Below are 18,834 nucleotides of genomic sequence, written 5' to 3' on the forward strand. Positions count from 1 at the left end.
GATGGCTGACTACCACCAAGTTCTCTTCAGGTGTATAGAAACATAACAAAGGGACCAACTGAATACTGCAAGAGCAAAGAACTTGCCTTACTTCAGAAATAAATGTTAACTGCAAAGGAAAATAATTTATCTACTATATTTCTCTGTGCTCTGTTTTCAAGGGTAACATTTATTTATAAAGTGTTTACTGTGTAAGGTAGAGTTTAAAAATCCTGTGATCTACTGACACTAATGTTGTTCCACACCTGTATGTGTTTCTTTTGTGGAACACCATTCCTCACCTTTCATGTATTTTATAGAAGAAAGATGCAGTGATAGTGAATGGTGACTGAGGCTCTTAACGTTCTGCCTTACATCTCCTTATAAAAGTCAGACAGGTTTGGAACAAAATAAGAGTGTGTATATTATGACAAGTTTCATTTTGGGGTAAACTATCTCTTTTAATTTGTAACTTTGAGACTAGTGATATTAGCGTATAATTTATTTTTATTAATCTATTTGTGAATGCATGGGTGTGAAGTTATTTTTCTATATTTGGCTATTTAGTCTTAAGATTTATATACTGCAGAAAGTTTATTCTAAAGATGTATTTGTAAAACAGTGAGTAACGGAATGTGATGTGTGTTTAAAAAATTATTATATATATATATCAGCTGATTTATCTATTTATTTATTTGAGTGTTTGCGAGTTTAAAAACAATTAGAAAATGCGTTGATTGTGTGAAGTCGTTTCAGCGTACATTAAGCAAACCAATGACATCGCTTCTGCATTTGTTTTCAGTGGCGTGTACGACACTGGTTCAACACGACTTCGATAAGCAAAAAGATGTTGGATCAACGTCACAGATCAACGCTGTTTCCATGCCGCGAGAGAGAGACATCGATTCTGTGTTGCTTCTATGTCAGTTTGCTATCTGGGTTTATACATATTTTCTGATCTAGTTACCGTAATAAAGTAAACAAAATAGTTGCAGTGTTGTTATGTAGCAATATCCATGCACGCAGAGGCGTATCTACAGAGCAGGCAAGGCCAGCAATTACCTGCTGCCCCACATTCTGAGAGGCCCCTGAGGGCTGATCTTTTAAATCATCAGAAATTTTCATCTTAAAATAATGTGCAGCAACATCTCAGCAACTCCCTTTAGGGGCGCTGTCTCGTTTGTGACTTGTTTATGCTTCTGCGCCACCCCTTCACACTCGAGTCGCACGAGCTTTAACTCCTGAAGATGAAGAGGACATACTGTACCTATCTGGCAGCCAGAAGCGCAAGAGAAAACAAGAAGAGGAGGAAAAGAGGAAACAGGACAGCGGTAAGTGATGGAGATAATGAGGAATGAATTAAGGATAATTAAAGACAAACAAACCCACATCTTGTTGTCCAGTTTCAGTTTTAGTTCACCTTATTATTTGCAAGATGAATTACTGGTGCTAGTTAGCTAGGGTTAGCATGTTTTGAGTAGAGTTAGCAGTTCTTAATGTGGTCTGAAATGCAATAGATGTTACCTGGAATGATGCGCAGGACACCGGCGGCGCTGCTTGGAAAGTATCAGTGCTGTACTGTGTCTCTTGCTCCTGTGGATCAATACTGTACGTTAGTGAATATGTTAGTTAATATTAGATAACATGACATTAAACCTAATTTACATGTAGACAGATCATCGTTCATTTAAAAATCCAGTTTAAAACCAACAACACACCGAGGTGCTACTAAAATCACAACTGCTTACCTGTTCTTCAGGTGACGATGGAGTAATGTCCTATTTCCCTTCTCTTTGTGTTTTCTTCAAACTTCAGAGCAAAGGAGACAAAACAAACATCTGCCTAAAACAAACATCTGCCGAACACGAACCTGCTGCTGAACCTGCAGTCAAAAGCAACCAGAACTCCAGAAAGCAACAAACCCCCACAGTCCTAAACTACAGTGATACACGACGACGCAAAATAGAAACTAATTCGGCAACAAACCCCCACAATCCTAAACTACAGCGATACACGACGACGCAAAACAGAAAATAATTCAACAACAAACCCCCACAGTCCTAAACTACAGCGATACGCGACGACGCAAAATAGAAACTAATTCGGCAACAAACCCCCACAGTCCTAAACTACAGCGATACTCGACGATGCAAAATAGAAAATAATTCAACAACAAACCCCCACAGTCCTAAACTACAGCGATACGCGACGACGCAAAATAGAAACTAATTCGGCAGCAAACCCCCACAGTCCTAAACTACAGCGATACGCGACGACGCAAAATAGAAAATAATTCGGCAACAAACCCCCACAGTCCTAAACTACAGCGATACGCGACGACGCAAAATAGAAACTAATTCGGCAACAAACCCCCACAGTCCTAAACTACAGCGATACGCGACGACGCAAAATAGAAACTAATTCGGCAGCAAACCCCCACAGTCCTAAACTACAGCGATACGCGACGACGCAAAATAGAAAATAATTCGGCAACAAACCCCCACAGTCCTAAACCTTTTGACTCCTTTCACCAAATTGACTCATTCAGGCCAGTAGGGGTCAGTGTTGTCTTTAATTTACCTGCTGCTGAGGTCTTTATTCTGGAGTTCAGTAGATAAACACGACTACACTGAGGAGAGACATGTAGCTACTGTAAATGGCAATAAAGCCAACTGTTAAAGTGTTATTTAAATACAGAGAGACATATAATTAAATTAAAAAAACATTATTATGAGTGATTACTGAAAAGTATTAAACATTCTGTATCACTTTATTAAAGAGTCTGGGCTGATGCTGAAACGTGTTCTTTTGCATTAGTGAATACAGAGACATATTTGATTAAATAAATAACAAATAATAAGCCATGAAGAAAGAGAATATTTATATGGAACAAGAAGTGATGAAGAAGTGATATTAATATCTGAAAGGAATAAACTGTAAGACTGGCAGCTGAAGTCACTGGAGTCTGAACCACAGATCTGTGAGAATGAAATGCGCATGCGTGAGTTTTTGACACTCTTTTGATACAAGAGTTCAGCATGAACAGTACAATATGCGATTTGAGGTTGAAATGAAAACAGTTGAAAATAGACCAGTTTATGATTTTGATGCGCACACACATACACAGCCCTCCACATAAATCGCGTTTACACAATTTAAAGATTCAAATTGTGTTCAGTTGAATTCACCCAAACTGTGATCAGTTAGTTCCAAAAGCCTTTATTATTACATTACCATTGTCAGGCAGTAGAGGACGCTCATGCACAGTGTCTTCAGTGTTTTCTTACCATTTTCCTGGAAGGCCCCCAACACTGCATGGTGGATGTCTACCGCATCTTAAACACCCATTTCAGGACTTGAAGCAATTTCCTAGTAATCTGACGAGTTGAATCAGGTCTGTTAGATTAGGGAATGTGGAGTGATGGATCCAACCGCTTTCACTTTCAAACAGCATTCACAAGTGTGTTTAAGCACATTATCAAGATCACACACAGATATCATCTGACAAATGTTTGCAAACCTACATGTGCTGAATCATGTTGTGCTTAATCTGTATTTATTTACACATGACAATTTTACAGTACAGTCATAAATTTACCAAATTCTACCCCATCTCTGAAAGGAACAGTGGGGACCAAACATTGCATAATGTCCATCTGTACAATATGCTATAAGGGCTCTGAATAGTGGCCAAACTGTTATGTCACACGAATGGAGTGACAAAACACTCTTGTACTCAGCTCACTGGAAAAAACAATAGGCAGTCAGGTAAGACTGTATACAAATATGCAATGGTAAATAACAAAAAATCTTTCAGAAGCATTGTTGGGCCATAATCTACTATTTCAATTATACAATGGGCAAAGAGTTTTATTAAAATAGGAACAACAATAGAAAAAAAAAACAACACAGTTGGAGTACAATGGAGTGAGAGGGGAGAACTGCAGTTTGGAGCCTGAATGTGATGGTGAAATAGCTCCAGCTTCACGCACACAGTATTTCTGCAAGAGCTGGCAACAAAACACTTCATTAGAAATAATGTCATTGACCTCCTGGGGGGAATAAAAAAAAGGACACCCAGAGCTCCCCATCAAAAGCAATAACATTGCTGAAAACTCCAATATTCAAAACAGTGGTAGTCAGAGATGGAGTCAGGGACGTCAGTCATGGAATGTGTCTTAAATTAAGAGAGCCTTGGTGAGCAGCTGCAGCACTATCCAATGGAGATAAATAATCAGCTGCATACTGGAAACGTTTAAATGCTGGTTTCACTTGGCTGCTATTTAGATATTAAAAGTAAAGGCTAAGATTTCCTTGAGTCGCCAATGTTTTTCAGCAGGAGTGCTGTTGTGTGTGTCTCCATGGTTTAAGCATGCTGGTGGAGGAATAGTCTGAAATGTTGATGGCAGACGCGTTGACGTGTCTGGAGCAGTCAAATGGGGTATCTATGTATAGATATCTATGGGAATAACTAGTAGCCAATTAGCTTGACTTGTAACCCATTTTGCTGTGGACATTCTGCTAAGAGAGGCAGGTTGTTCTACCTTTTCAGGCATCTTGCTTCTCCCTTGTGCGCACACACTCACGAATAGCCTTTGTTGGACTGCTATACGGAGACGTCACTGCGTATGTGGTGCGGTTCCTTTCACTTCATACCAGCCCCATTCAACTGCACACCACTGCTGAATGTATATAGGGGAAACACTGCTTTGTGCCATTCACCTGCCACCCTCTCACACTGATACTTGGACCTTCCAAACCAGCCAAATGTGTTGAGGAAATCCTTAACAGATGAACACCAGCAAAAATAATGGTACATCAAAAAAATAAAAAAAATCAGTAAACAATAGGGCTGCAATGGTACGTGTATGGATACAGGTACACACAAGGACACGAATGGCTACATGTATGGGCATGCGAGAAACCATAAACAAACAAGCGCTCCTCACGTGACAGGTGAAAGGCTACTGACCTGTGTTAGTTTGTGGTGTACACTGGCAGGACTTTGCTGAAGGGAATCCTGACCAACCAGTTATATGATCATTTCATGGCATTCAGTGTTGCTGAGGTGAAGCACTTTTCCAATATGCATGTCACTACAAAGGAAGATGGGGAAACAGGTAAGATGTTTACAATCTCATACATTATATATCTCATACTTGACACGGCCAGTGTAATATCTAGGTAAGACAAATAAAACAAGACAACTACAATTATATAACAGGGCAAACATGAGTCTTTCGGACCCTTTGCACTTCCACAATCATAATTTCTTTTTTTTAATGTCATGGATGACTAAAAAGTAATAGAACTCACAAAATTTCAGCAATAAGTTGACCCAATGTTTTTTTCAACTGCACACCAAAAACTAATACTGAATCAACAGCTTTATTCAACAACAAACAATATACACACATCTAATAAACATAATAAACATATGGATGCCCCAAGTACCTGGCAAAAAAAAAAACAAAAAAACAAAACTAGTCAACACTGCTAGTGAAGTTTCTAATACAGTTGCTGAGGAAGTGACTGATAAAGTGATAATTTTTCTCTCTTCTGACTGTTGTAATCCATCCCTCTATATTTTCTCCCTCTGTCAGAAAGTCGTGGAAACACCATAGTGGTTTTTTCTTTTCTTTTTTCTATTTTCGGTTACTCAATAACAACAGCCGACTGGATCGGTTACTCAATGACAACAGCCGACTGGATCGGTTACCCAGTGACAACAGCCGACTGGATCGGTTACCCAGTGACAACAGCCGACTGGATCGGTTACCCAGTGACAACAGCCGACTGGATCGGTTACCCAGTGACAACAGCCGACTGGATCGGTTACTCAGTGACAACAGCCGACTGGATCGGTTACTCAGTGACAACAGCCGACTGGATCGGTTAGCCAGTGACAACAGCCGACTGGATCGGTTACCCAGTGACAACAGCCGACTGGATCGGTTACCCAGTGACAACAGCCGACTGGATCGGTTACTCAGTGACAACAGCCGACTGGATCGGTTACCCAGTGACAACAGCCGACTGGATCGGTTACTCAGTGACAACAGCTGACTGGATCGGTTACCCAGTGACAACAGCCGACTGGATCGGTTACCCAGTGACAACAGCCGACTCGATCGGTTACCCAGTGACAACAGCCGACTGGATCGGTTACCCAGTGACAACAGCTGACTGGAACTCTATTGTGTATTTTTTGACAATAGTTTGTTTTTAGTATTTAGTGTGTAGTTCGATTAGCAGTTCAGTAATTAACTTTAATTTGTCAATATTTGTGATGATTAGGGTTGTATTCGTGGAAAAATCTAAGTTACGTTGGGTGATGTTTAATTTTCCATTATCTAAATCATACTTGAAATTCTGTAAATGTTTGACGTGCCATTTCCTACAACTGGTACTGGCTGCCATAGTAACAGGGGTGGCGCAACTAGTGTTCTACTTTTGACAACAAATCAGTTTTCTTGCCACTAAAAGTAAACATTCTGGAGGGAGAGCATTTGTATACAAAATCCACCCGTGTATATATGCACCATAGTGCACCAGATGAAGGAGAAGCAGTGTGTGCTCTTTGCCGTTGCAGCCATCCATTGCACTAGATGCGCATGTCGCATGGTGGGCTGGAGTTTTTTTCCCTTCTTTTGGTTTATTGGCAAAGTGAACGAATCTTTATTCAAGTCTTTTCGTTCATTTCATTCATTTGAATACAATTCAATTAATAAAGTAAAATTTTCAATAGACAACGTCTACTTACGCAAACTCATATATTTCGAATAAGGAAAATGTTAATCTAGCCAAGGACAAATTCTGAGAAACAGAAATGATGAGTTCACCACTCAGCTGGGTTTCTGGTCCGAGTCGTCCATTGTTTTGTCACGTGACAGCCGCATGCTCTATGTACAGGAATGATGAGTTCACCACGCCCCCGCTTCCACATACACGTTATAAAACACACTGAAAATAGAGTAGTGGTTTATGTTATCTGTACAATAGCATCATGAGACATCTCCATGTCTGGTGCTAACAGATGAAATGTGTCAACATCTCTACCCTCACAAACACATACATTTAAGTAGGACTAGGACCAGGAACCAATGGTTCTTATTATTAACTTTGTTATATACTAGTAAAATAAAAACCTTACTAAATGAGAAACAGCTAATAGCTATAATTTTAAATAATACCAATCTTATTACTTTGAATACAGTACAATAATAACATATGAACTTTCTAGGGGTAATGATACCAATTGCCTTTTAATAATAATAATAATAATAATAATAATAATAATAATAATAATAAAAAAAAAAAAAGTCATCAACTTATCAGGAGAGGGTCCATGACCTTTTTATATGTTCAACAAGAATGTGTCTACATACCTTTGGCTATATAGTCTATTATCTTTATAATTAATATTGCAAAATATTTGCAAACAACATTTTTTATGAAATCCAATATTAAAATGGATTCATGATCCAGGAGGGAACGCTACACAAGGCAGTGGAAATGTGACCTTCTTAGAGGAGCTGGAAGCTCATCACACTGCTGAGGAACCAGGACTGAAGCAGATCCCAGAGAAGGACAGATGATATTCCAGAGTTGGAGTGCAGGTGTGGAGATCTAAACCAGGCTTCTTACATGATGTGGTGCTCAGTGAAATCTTCTCCAAAGGTAATATATGACAGGAGAAGCCTATAGAATTATCTGATGAGGATATGTAACAGATAAAGGGATTAAAAAAAAGACTTGCAGTAGTCAGGTCTAGAACTGACAAACAGTATGAGGGAGGATTCCAGCAGATTCTGTAGTCAGGTCATATTCTTTTGGTGTTGTGAAGAACAAAGGGATGGAGAAATCATTTATTCCCGTCTTCCTATCTGAGTTTAGCTCTCTCCTTGCTCCAGAATCATGCTGTATGAAGTTATAAATCTCTTCCCTCTGTTACTCCATTCTTATGTTTGAGCTTCGTTCTCTTCCTGCTCCAACATCATTCGGTTCTCTCGTAGGTTAGTCATTTCTGAGGTACCATTTCAGATCTGATGTCTTCCTGCTCCACTGCTGCTCCTCTGTACAAGTTAATATGGCTGAAACGTATAAAAAATCATTGAAGTGCACATTATTAAATACTGATCACCAACTTCAAAACCTACACTCAATAAATTCATCACATCTCCTGAAAGGCTGAGGAATAAAATTAAGATGAATTCAGTTGAAAGTCTTTATTTATAAAGAGACTGTAGAGGATTTGCTTCTCAGAGTGAGACTGGAGGAATTCAGTTTTAAAGAGTCAGAGCATCGTATGTAATGCTGAGTGTTCAGATAAATATTTAAAACTATTAATAATCTGATGTTTAAACAGTTAACTGTTCTCTCTCAGGGATCATGTGAGATTACTGAATTAAACGTGGAACTATTCTGACAGTAAAAGTGTAATTTATAGGTGATAATTCTATTTATTTTGTGGAAGTGTGCATGCAGTGACTGAGTGGCGTCTAATCAGGGTGATGTGCTGTGGATTTTATTCTGGTTACAGCACGCAGTCATGTGATCTCTGATGTCATGGAGCTGCATGTCGCTGGTACTTACTTCATCTCTTTGGTAGAACTGAAGTCGTTTCCTCTGGTACAGGATCATCACAGGCAGCGCAACAACAAGCAGCAGCAGCAGCGGTGGCAGCAGCAGCACTGTCGAGAAACTCACTCTACCTGTCTCTACACACACACACACATACTCACTGTTAGCTTTACTGACTTTATCCTACACAGTATATATTATACTATTAGCACTGTTACACACTGCAAGTTTCAGAGCGAACATATGGAATTATATTTATATTTACAGGTTTCTATAATCACTGACATTTATATGGATTTATATTTATAAGTTATTGTTTGATATTTAAAACATTTTCTGAGTTTTAACTAGTAGCTAAATGGTCATGTGATCTTATATTAAATTAAAGCCATCATCAGATGCCAAAATCAGACTGTTTGCCGTTATCACACTGTCTGTACTCAGTGTTTCCCAAAATTCAGTTTATTCTGCTAAATGTTGAAGTTTCCACACTGACACCAATCACACTGAATAAGTACCTCTCACTGATACTGTCACTGATACTGTGTAAGTATGAAAATATTCATTAGTCTCCGTGTCTCGGACGATGTAAACTCCCCCATCAGTCAGCTTTACTCCTCTCAGTGTAAGAACTGTGTTAGTGAGTGATGTTCTCGGTGTGTATTCAGCTGTACAGCTTAGTGATCTTCTATCCACAATGCAGATCTGTTCACCATGTGGATCTGCTGAATCTCCACCCTTATAGATCACCTCCACTCGCTCCGATACGTGCAAATCCAGCTGCAGATCTTCACCAGCGTTTATCTGAACTGATGATATCATGGCTGAGGAGAAAAAACACTCAACATCTTAACTGGGTGTAAATGTGATATAACACATTAAACCTAAATCAGTAAGAGTGTATAAGCTATAGAGCAGGCACTTACTCTCGATGCTGAGACGCAGGTCATTAATGTCTGTGCCATCACACTCACACGTGTATAAACCCCTCATACTGTAATCAGCTGCAGTGATGGTGAGGGTGAGATCTCCCTTCAGGTACTGATCATGGAACATTTTAAATCCCTCTTCTGACCAGCAGGATGTCTGATCACACCGAGCCACTACAACATCTCCATTACTGAGCAGAGTCCATTTGGCCTCACGAGAACAGTTCCATTCACAGGGCAGAGCAGCAGACTGATTAAACTTCACCTGTACAGTAGGGACAGCTGATACAGGTACTGAAAGAGAGAAGCAGGTAAACAGAATAAAATATAAACCTATACATGCACATATGATTAAATTTATTCACATATTTATTTCTCTATACATGTGAAATATATCAAAGTACACCACAGAATGTTTGAATCAAATCCGATTGGTCAGAAGGTGTGCATTATTTCTGTAGAACAGTACGACTAAGACAGTAGTTCCAGCTGTAACTTGAACGATGGGATTATATTAATGCACTCATTCTAATATTTAATAGTAACTGCTCGTACACAGGGATGACGGATGTGCCACACAATCTAAGATCAATAATAAACAGCTGTAAAATGTGGTGTTAAAGTAAAATGCATAATAGTTGATATGTTGACATTTTCTGTTAGGAGATATTTGTTTAATATTTATGGAAGGAGTCTCCAGTATCAGTGTTTTCTAACAGTCATGTTGCTTCGCAGAGTTTCCCAGGACAGGAAAATCTTTGGGACAGAGGAGTTTATACTTTCTGGTTTCTCTGTAAAATGACTGGGTATGATTAAGAAAGAGAGAGAGGACTCACGCCACATGTAGCAAGGCATAAAGTCCGACAATGATTACAAAGCTAACACCTATCAAGAACCAGAATGACTCTGTGCTGAGTTCCCACAAAGGAAGATGGGCCTTAAGCCACAACCATCAACCCAAACAAAGGTGATGGACCAGATGAAGGTGGAGAGCTGACAGAAGTCTTTACCAACCTCATCAACATCTCCATAGCACAGGTCACTGCCCCACCTGCCTCAAGTCAGTAACCCTCATTCTGGTTCCAAAGCTAACACCTGTCAAGAACCAGAATGACTCTGTTCCCCCATGTAATCATGAAGTGCTTTGAGTGACTTGTCCTAGCACACAAACAGCCACAACCCCTTTCCCCTGGACCAACACCAGTTGGCCTACAGGGCAAGCAGATCCACTGACGACGTTATTCCACTTGCCTTTGCTGGCCTGTAACACCTTGAACAGCGTGACACTTTCAATACATGACCAAAAATATGTGGACACCTGACCATCACACCTTCCCCAAACCATGTCACCAAGTTGTCTGCTGCAGGCCTTCCTCTTTTTTACTCAGCACACAACTGTTTAGCATGCCTTTGTAAGCTGTAGCATTAAGTCAAGTCACCTTTATTTATATAGCACATTTAAATGACAAAGAGGGTCTGCCAAAGTGCTGTACATCATTTTGACAAAATATAAAAAATGAAAAAAAGACAAATTAAATGAGATTTTAAAAAAAGTCAAATAAAAGAAATATAGCTCCAAGAAGCAATTACGGGGTCAAGCACAGCAGAGGCAAAGTAAGGAGCTAAGCAAGCATCGGAGCATGGTCATGATTTTACACATTAAGTTTCAGTGCAATAGGCAGTAGAGTTGCCAAGATGTTGCATAAAACACTATATGGCGCTTATGTCAACTATGGCATTGTGTTATATGGAAATAGTTCGAGATATCAAAAAGGTTTTTTGCCAGCATGCTCTGATGATGATCTATGTGAAATTTGGTGAAGATTGGATAAATGGTCTGAGAGGACTCCAAAAAATTAGGTTTTTGACATGACTCAAAATGGCAGACAGACAAAATGGCCTACTGTGGAAAAATGTATATCACTGGTTTCTGTAGGACTTAAGCAAACAAAAGAGGTGAGATTTATGGCCACTGGATGAAATTCAGAGAAGCTATGAGCATGTATGTTTACAATGGCACATATAAACTTTCATCACAATACATCAAAGAGCTGCACAGATACAGCCTCAGATCCTTGTGTTTAAATACCTCAGCACCTTTGGGATGAACTGGAACACCGACTGCACCCCAGACCTCCTCAACGTCCCAACATCAGCGCCTGACCTCACTAATGCTCTTGTAGCTGAATGAACACAAATCCCCACAGCCACGCTCCAACATCTAGTGGAAAGCTTTCCAGAAGAGTGGAGCTCATTATAACAGCAAACACAGGGGGGAATAAATCTGGAATGAGATGTTTCACAAGCACATATGGGTCTGATGGTCAGGGGTGCACATACTTTTGGCCATATAGTGTCAGAATGCTATTTATCAGTTTTAGCTATGCCTTCAACCCAATCACCCCTAGCAAGCTAGCCTCCAAACTACATACTCTTGTCCTCAGTGCACACCTGTGCAACTGGATTCTGGACTTTTTAACCAGCGGACCACAAACAGAGAGTCTGAGAAAGCTTTTAAATGCATGTACTGACTTGCTCCAAATTATTTCTCAGTGTACTTGTACAGTTATTCCGCTTAAACCACAGAGATTTGCCAAAGATTACACTGTTTAATTTATTAATGAATGACACGTCACACATTTTAATGCTTTATAGTTAGATGTAATGTTGCTGATTAGCTGTTATAGCTGTGATAAACAGTCGTTCCCTCACCAGCCTCTCCTTTATGCTTTCTCTCGCTCCCTCACTCTCAAAACACACCACATCAACGATTATGCACGTTTTACTTTGTTAAACAACACACTTTTAAATCTGCTTATTATTAGTCTCACATTATGTGGAGCATCTGCTGTACAAGTCCATGTGTATGAGCTGTTACTATAGAAACGATAATGTGTTAGAATGAGTGCATTAACTGAGAAAGAACAGGACCTGTCGTTCATGTTACAGCTGGACCTACTGTCCAAGCCTTGCTGTTCTACAGAAATAATGCTGACCAATCAGATACGAGAATGAACCGGGCTGTGGTGTAACAGTGAAGTATCATTCTGTGCAGTACTTTATACTACACCTACATTTACAGACTATTATTTATTTTGGTCATCTTTCCACATTTCCACTGTAAATACTGCTACAACAACTACACTATACTTGTACAGTGACAGTAAACGGTATCTCATCTAGTTTTATAAAATAAAAGAGCAAAACTACTGCATTAAGAATTTTTACCTTCTGACTATCTGACATCTCAAATTAATACTTACAATCAATTCTGTCTAAAACATCATTTTCAGAGAATGGGAAGATTTGAAGAGGAAGTAGACACACTCAGTGTGAGCAGTAAGAGTGAAATCACACTCACCTGTGATGGATGCGAAGGTGAGCAAGAGCAGCACATGGCTTAGGCATGACAACATCATCAGCTCTGCACAAGTGAGAACAGGTGAGGAATTAACCAGGTACCTAAAAACAATAACTTCAGTGGGTAAGCTTAAGAACAATGGAGAGTAGAGACAGGACCCCAACTCTCTCTCTCTCTCTCTCTCTCACACACACACACACACACACACACACAGGTGTGGCATTAACCAGGTACTTAAACATCAGTGGAAAGGGCTAAGAGCAAAGGAAGACATGAACAGGAGAGATGGAACCCTGACTTATACACAGCTTATACACACACACCTCACACTCGTAGCTGTGCAGCTATGAGATGTTCTCACTCTGTGGTGCTACAGCACTTCATTTAGACTAAACACACTTTATGGAAACAATGGAAAATGCTACAACAGAAAGTATGGGAACTCTTTACATTACACTCTGCTGCTGGTCTCATCACATGACTTGTAATATTTCGTTTTTTAATTATTCATTTGTGGGAATGTGAGAAACAGTGAAAGCAGGATGTACTGAGTTGGAGAATAGTTGCGGTATTGTTTTGGTGTAGCTCTATACATGCTACACTACAGGACAGAATGATAATCTATCTTTAGGTGTTAATAAATACACCTGTACCTGCATGAGGAGATGGGAGGTGTGTTTTCCTGTTTCTGAGTGGTTCCGAAAAGAGAAAGTGAACTTTTCTGTAAATCAACACTGACATCGATGCAAAACAACATTAAACCTAATTTACATGAAGACAGATCCTCATTCATTTAAAAATCCAGTTTAAATCCAACAACACACCGAAGTGCTACTAAAATCACAACTGCTTACCTGTTCTTCAGGTAACGATGGAGTAATGTCCTATTTCCCTTCTCTTTGTGTTTTCTTCAAACTTCAGAGCAAAGGAGACAAAACAAACATCTGCTGAACACGAACCTGCTGCTGAACCTGCAGTCAAAAGCAACCAGAACTTCAACCAGCAACAAACCCCCACAATCCTAAACTACAGCGATACATGACGATGTAAAATAGAAAATAATTCAGCAACAAACCCCCGCAATCGTAACCCTCCGAATCTTTTGATTCCTTTCACCAAAATGACTCGTTCAGATTCATTCAGTGACCCTTTCCGTAAGTTACATCATTACACCAGTAGGTGGCGCCAGTGAGAGTCTTTTTTAGATATTATGAGTAAGTCATTGTTTCATTCACTCAATACATTCATTTAAAAATGCCAAGTCTTCAAGAGACAAGTTTTAGGATTATGATTTATTAAAGATGGCATGTCGAATCCACAAAGAGAAGGTCTGATGAATTTATTTTCAGAAAGACATTTCAGTCAGTACAGGCTAGTTTTGAGAGAGTGACATGAGCTTGCAGGGTTCACAAACCTGAACACTTCTGAAGAAAGTCAGAGCAGAAACAACGATGCAAAACAAAAAATAATAATTCAGCAGAACAGTAAATAATCCAAACATGCTGTATGAAGTTATAAATCTCTTCCCTCTGTTACTCCATTCTTATGTTTGAGCTTCAGGTTCTCCCCCTGCTCCAACATCATTTGGATCTCTCGTAGGTTAGTCATTTCTGAGGTACCATTCCAGCTCTGATGTCTTCCTGCTCCACTGCTGCTCCTCTGTACGAGTTAATAGAGATGAAATGTATAAAAAGTCATTAAAGCGCACATTATTAAATACTAATCACCAACTTCAATACCTACACTCAATAAATTCATCACATCTCCTGAAAGGCTGAGGAATAAAATTAAGATGAATTCAGTTGAAAGTCTTTATTTATAAAGAGACTGTAGAGGATTTGCTTCTCAGAGTGAGACTGGAGGAATTCAGTTTTAAAGAGTCAGAGCATCGTATGTAATGCTGAGTGTTCAGATAAATATTTAAAACTATTAATAATCTGATGTTTAAACAGTTAACTGTTCTCTCTCAGTGATCATGTGAGATTACTGAATTAAACGTGGAACTATTCTGACAGTAAAAGTGTAATTTATAGGTGATAATTCTATTTATTTTGTGGAAGTGTGCATGCAGTGACTGAGTGGCGTCTAATCAGGGTGATGTGCTGCGGATTTTATTCTGGTTACAGCACGCAGTCATGTGATCTCTGATGTCACGGAGCTGCACGGAGCTGGTACTTACTTCATCTCTTTGGCACTGCTGCAGGATTATCACAAGCAGCACAACAAGCAGCAGCAGCCCTGCCACTATCAGGACACTCCCTCACACTGGTAGCGCTCTCTCCTGCTGATCAAACACACACACACACACACACAGTGTATAATATGTAATAATGTGTGTGTTGTGTTATCCATGTTGTTACAGATGTTATTAACAGTAGATCATGACGGAACTACACTACACACTAAAACTATACAACTGTATTTATATCATTTTGACATTTTAAGCATTTTAATAATTTTCTGTCATTTCCTCCTGCTGTTACCTTCTAAACTGTCTCTCTAAAGACCAGGACTCCAGACTGAGACTAGATAAATTGCACAACTGTGGGTGGGTTGGTCCCATTGTTGTGCAGCTTCCCAGACTATTAAGATACAACCTCAAAATTATACAGTTTTAAAGCTTACGAAATATAATGTGAATATCAGATAATTACAGAATACTAGCTCTAACATCAGATTAAACGATTAAGCGTTGTTTACACAGTTTCGAGGCATCTTGGTTTCTGAGGGAAAATATCACGCGACTGTTCCTTGGAAATGTTAGGCAATGACACTTTCACAAGCCACCAAATGTAACTGTATGATGCGTAGATCTGGCCAAGACAAATGTACTCTGCAATAAAAGACCAATAAATTACAGTTAGATAATAATCTTTAGTCTCACAGTGAAGATAAATTTATAAACTTTCATATGGTACCATTTTCATTGTTCTACCGTTCTTTGTCGTGAAGTTACGAGGCATCATGATCATCAGACACTCCCCTCCCTTGTAGGCAAATATACTCACCTGTGTATAGATACTTATAAATGTTGATCGTGAAATATCTTGAAAACTTTAGCCAAGCAGCACCTTTATCACCTGTTTTCTAATTCATCTAATCAAAATATGTAAACATTAGCACATTTTATCTCAGAGGTCGATAATTTCCCAAAATTTGTAGACCAGTGATGTTAGCTCACCACCTGAAGCAGTCTCCCACCTGAAGCAGTCTCCCACCTGAAGCAGTCTCTCACCTGCAGCAGTCTCCGACCTGTAGCAGTCTCCTACCTGAAGCAGTCTCCCACCTGAAGCAGTCTCTCACCTGAAGCAGTCTCCTACCTGAAGCAGTCTCTCACCTGCAGCAGTCTCTCACCTGCAGCAGTCTCTCACCTGCAGCAGTCTCCCACCTGAAGCAGTCTCTCACCTGCAGCAGTCTCCGACCTGAAGCAGTCTCCCACCTGAAGCAGTCTCCTACCTGAAGCAGTCTCTCACCTGCAGCAATCTCCTACCTGAAGCATTCTCGTACCTGTAGCAGTCTCCCACCTGCAGCAGTCTCTCACCTGAAGCAGTCTCTCACCTGAAGCAGTCTCCCACCTGAAGCAGTCTCCGACCTGAAGCAGTCTCCCACCTGCAGCAGTCTCCTACCTGAAGCATTCTCGTACCTGTAGCAGTCTCCCACCTGCAGCAGTCTCTCACCTGAAGCAGTCTCCTACCTGCAGCAGTCTCTCACCTGAAGCTGTCTCCCACCTGAAGCAGTCTCCCACCTGAAGCAGTCTCTCACCTGTAGCAGTATCCTACCTGAAGCAGTCTCTCACCTGAAGCAGTCTCCCACCTGTAGCAGTCTCTCACCTGAAGCAGTCTCCTACCTGCAGCAGTCTCTCACCTGAAGCTGTCTCCCACCTGAAGCAGTCTCCCACCTGAAGCAGTCTCTCACCTGTAGCAGTATCCTACCTGAAGCAGTCTCTCACCTGAAGCAGTCTCCCACCTGTAGCAGTCTCCCACCTGAAGCAGTCTCCCACCTGAAGCAGTCTCCCACCTGAAGCAGTCTCTCACCTGAAGCCGTCTCCTACCTGACGCAGTCTCCGACCTGAAGCAGTCTCCCACCTGAAGCAGTCTCCTACCTGTAGCAGTCTCTCACCTGAAGCAGTCTCCTACCTGAAGCAGTCTCCTACCTGAAGCAGTCTCCTACCTAAACACATCTATAAATAAACTCATGAGGCTGCTGTTATGCTTTAATGCTTCTCATGTCCCAGTAGCCTGGATGCAGTTATTATGGAGCTGCATTAATGTCTCAGATGCACCATCCTTTAATCATTTCCTGTCATTTGATGTAATTTCCTCCTGCTGTGACCAACAAACATATCTAAAGTGCACAGTTCAGAACAAAAATTATGAATTTCACTGGGGGCAATAGCATCAGCTTTGGATTATTTAGTTTAAAGAGGTTTTTAAATATTTGAAATTATATTTTAAATATATTATTTGTGAATGTAGAATGTTTTGCACGAGTGTTTTGAATTCTCTGATTTTACTGGACACCGTCAGGAAGCCCTATTATACTATTAGATTTCTGTAATCACTGATATTTATATGGATTTATATTTATGAGTTATTGTTTGGTATTTAAAACATTTTCTGAGTTTAACTAGTAGCTAAATGGTCATGTGATCTTATATTAAATTAAAGCCATCATCAGATGCCAAAATCAGACTGTTTGCCGTTATCACACTGTCGCAAACATAAAACTGTACTCAGTGTTTCCCAAAATTCAGTTTATTCTGCTAAATGTTGAAGTTTCCACACTGACACCAATCACAGAGGTTTAGTAAATATAACAAACAAATTATGACTGCAGCATCTGGATTCCACAAAACGAAGTTAAATGAAGTTTGGACGGGAAAATCCACTTGATTCCCGTCGGTACCGTTACTCCCGTATAGTCCCGGCGTGGTGTGCGTCGGTACCCTTACTCCCGTATAGTCCCGCGTGGCGCGCATCGGTACCGTTACTCCCGTATAGTCCTGCATGGTGAGTTTAAGTACCGTTACTCCCGTATAGTCCTGCGTGGTGAGTTTAAGTACCGTTACTCCCGTATAGTCCTGCGTGGTGCGTGTGGGTACCGTTACTCCTGTATAGTCCTGCGTGGTGTGTGTCGGTACCCTTACTCCCGTATAGTCCCGCGTGGTGCGCGTCGGTACCGTTACTCCCGTATAGTCCTGCGTGGTGCGTGTCGGTACCGTTACTCCCGTATAGTCCCACGTGGTGCGCGTTGGTACCGTTACTCCCGTATAGTCCTACGTGGTGCACGTTGGTACCGTTACTCCCGTATAGTCCTGCGTGGTGTGCGTCGGTACCCTTACTCCCGTATAGTCCTGCGTGGTGTGCGTCGGTACCCTTACTCCCGTATAGTCCCGCGTGGTGCACGTTGGTACCCTTACTCCCTTACTCCCATATATACTCCCGTATAGTCCCGCATGGTGCGCGTCGGTACCGTTACTCCTGATGTGTGATGATCTGTGTGGTTCAGACTCCAGTGACTTCAGCTGCCAGTCTTACAGTTTATTCCTTTCAGATATTAATATCACTTCTTCATCACTTCTTGTTCCATATAAATATTCTGTCGCAAACATAAAACTGTACTCAGTGTTTCCCAAAATTCAGTTTATTCTGCTAAATGCTGAAGTTTCCACACTGACACCAATCACAGAGATTTAGTAAATATAACAAACAAATTATGAGGGCAGCCTCTGGATTCCACAAAACGAAGTTAAATGAAGTTTGGACGGGAAAATCCACTTGATTCCCGTCGGTATCGTTACTCCCGTATAGTCCCGCGTGGTGCGCGTCGGTACCCTTACTCCCGTATAGTCATCAGTCAGTCAGTCATATTTATTTATAAAGCACATTTAAAAACAACAGCTGTTGGCCAAAGTGCTGTACAAAATTCAAGCATATACCAAAAATACAAAAGTAAACATAGAACACGGCAACAGATAGTACA

General features: G+C 40.5%; 1 long non-coding RNA gene across 2 annotated transcripts; it reads right to left on the reverse strand.

The window, feature by feature from the left end:
• Window positions 1–1,823: 1,823 nt before the first annotated feature.
• Window positions 1,824–9,318, reverse strand: LOC128318069 (uncharacterized). Of its 2 annotated transcripts, XR_008301543.1 has the most exons (6): window positions 9,081–9,318; window positions 8,575–8,699; window positions 7,502–8,072; window positions 4,952–5,075; window positions 3,267–3,419; window positions 1,824–1,861 (listed from the first exon to the last, which is right to left on the reverse strand). It is a non-coding gene; the product is annotated as an uncharacterized LOC128318069 (long non-coding RNA). The 2 variants fall into 2 exon arrangements; XR_008301542.1 differs by lacking the exon at window positions 1,824–1,861 and having other exon boundaries at window positions 3,183–3,419.
• Between the last annotated feature and the right edge of the window lie 9,516 nt (window positions 9,319–18,834).

Source organism: Pangasianodon hypophthalmus, chromosome 4 (genome assembly GCF_027358585.1).
Source record: "Pangasianodon hypophthalmus isolate fPanHyp1 chromosome 4, fPanHyp1.pri, whole genome shotgun sequence".
In the NCBI taxonomy this organism is placed as follows: domain Eukaryota; kingdom Metazoa; phylum Chordata; class Actinopteri; order Siluriformes; family Pangasiidae; genus Pangasianodon; species Pangasianodon hypophthalmus.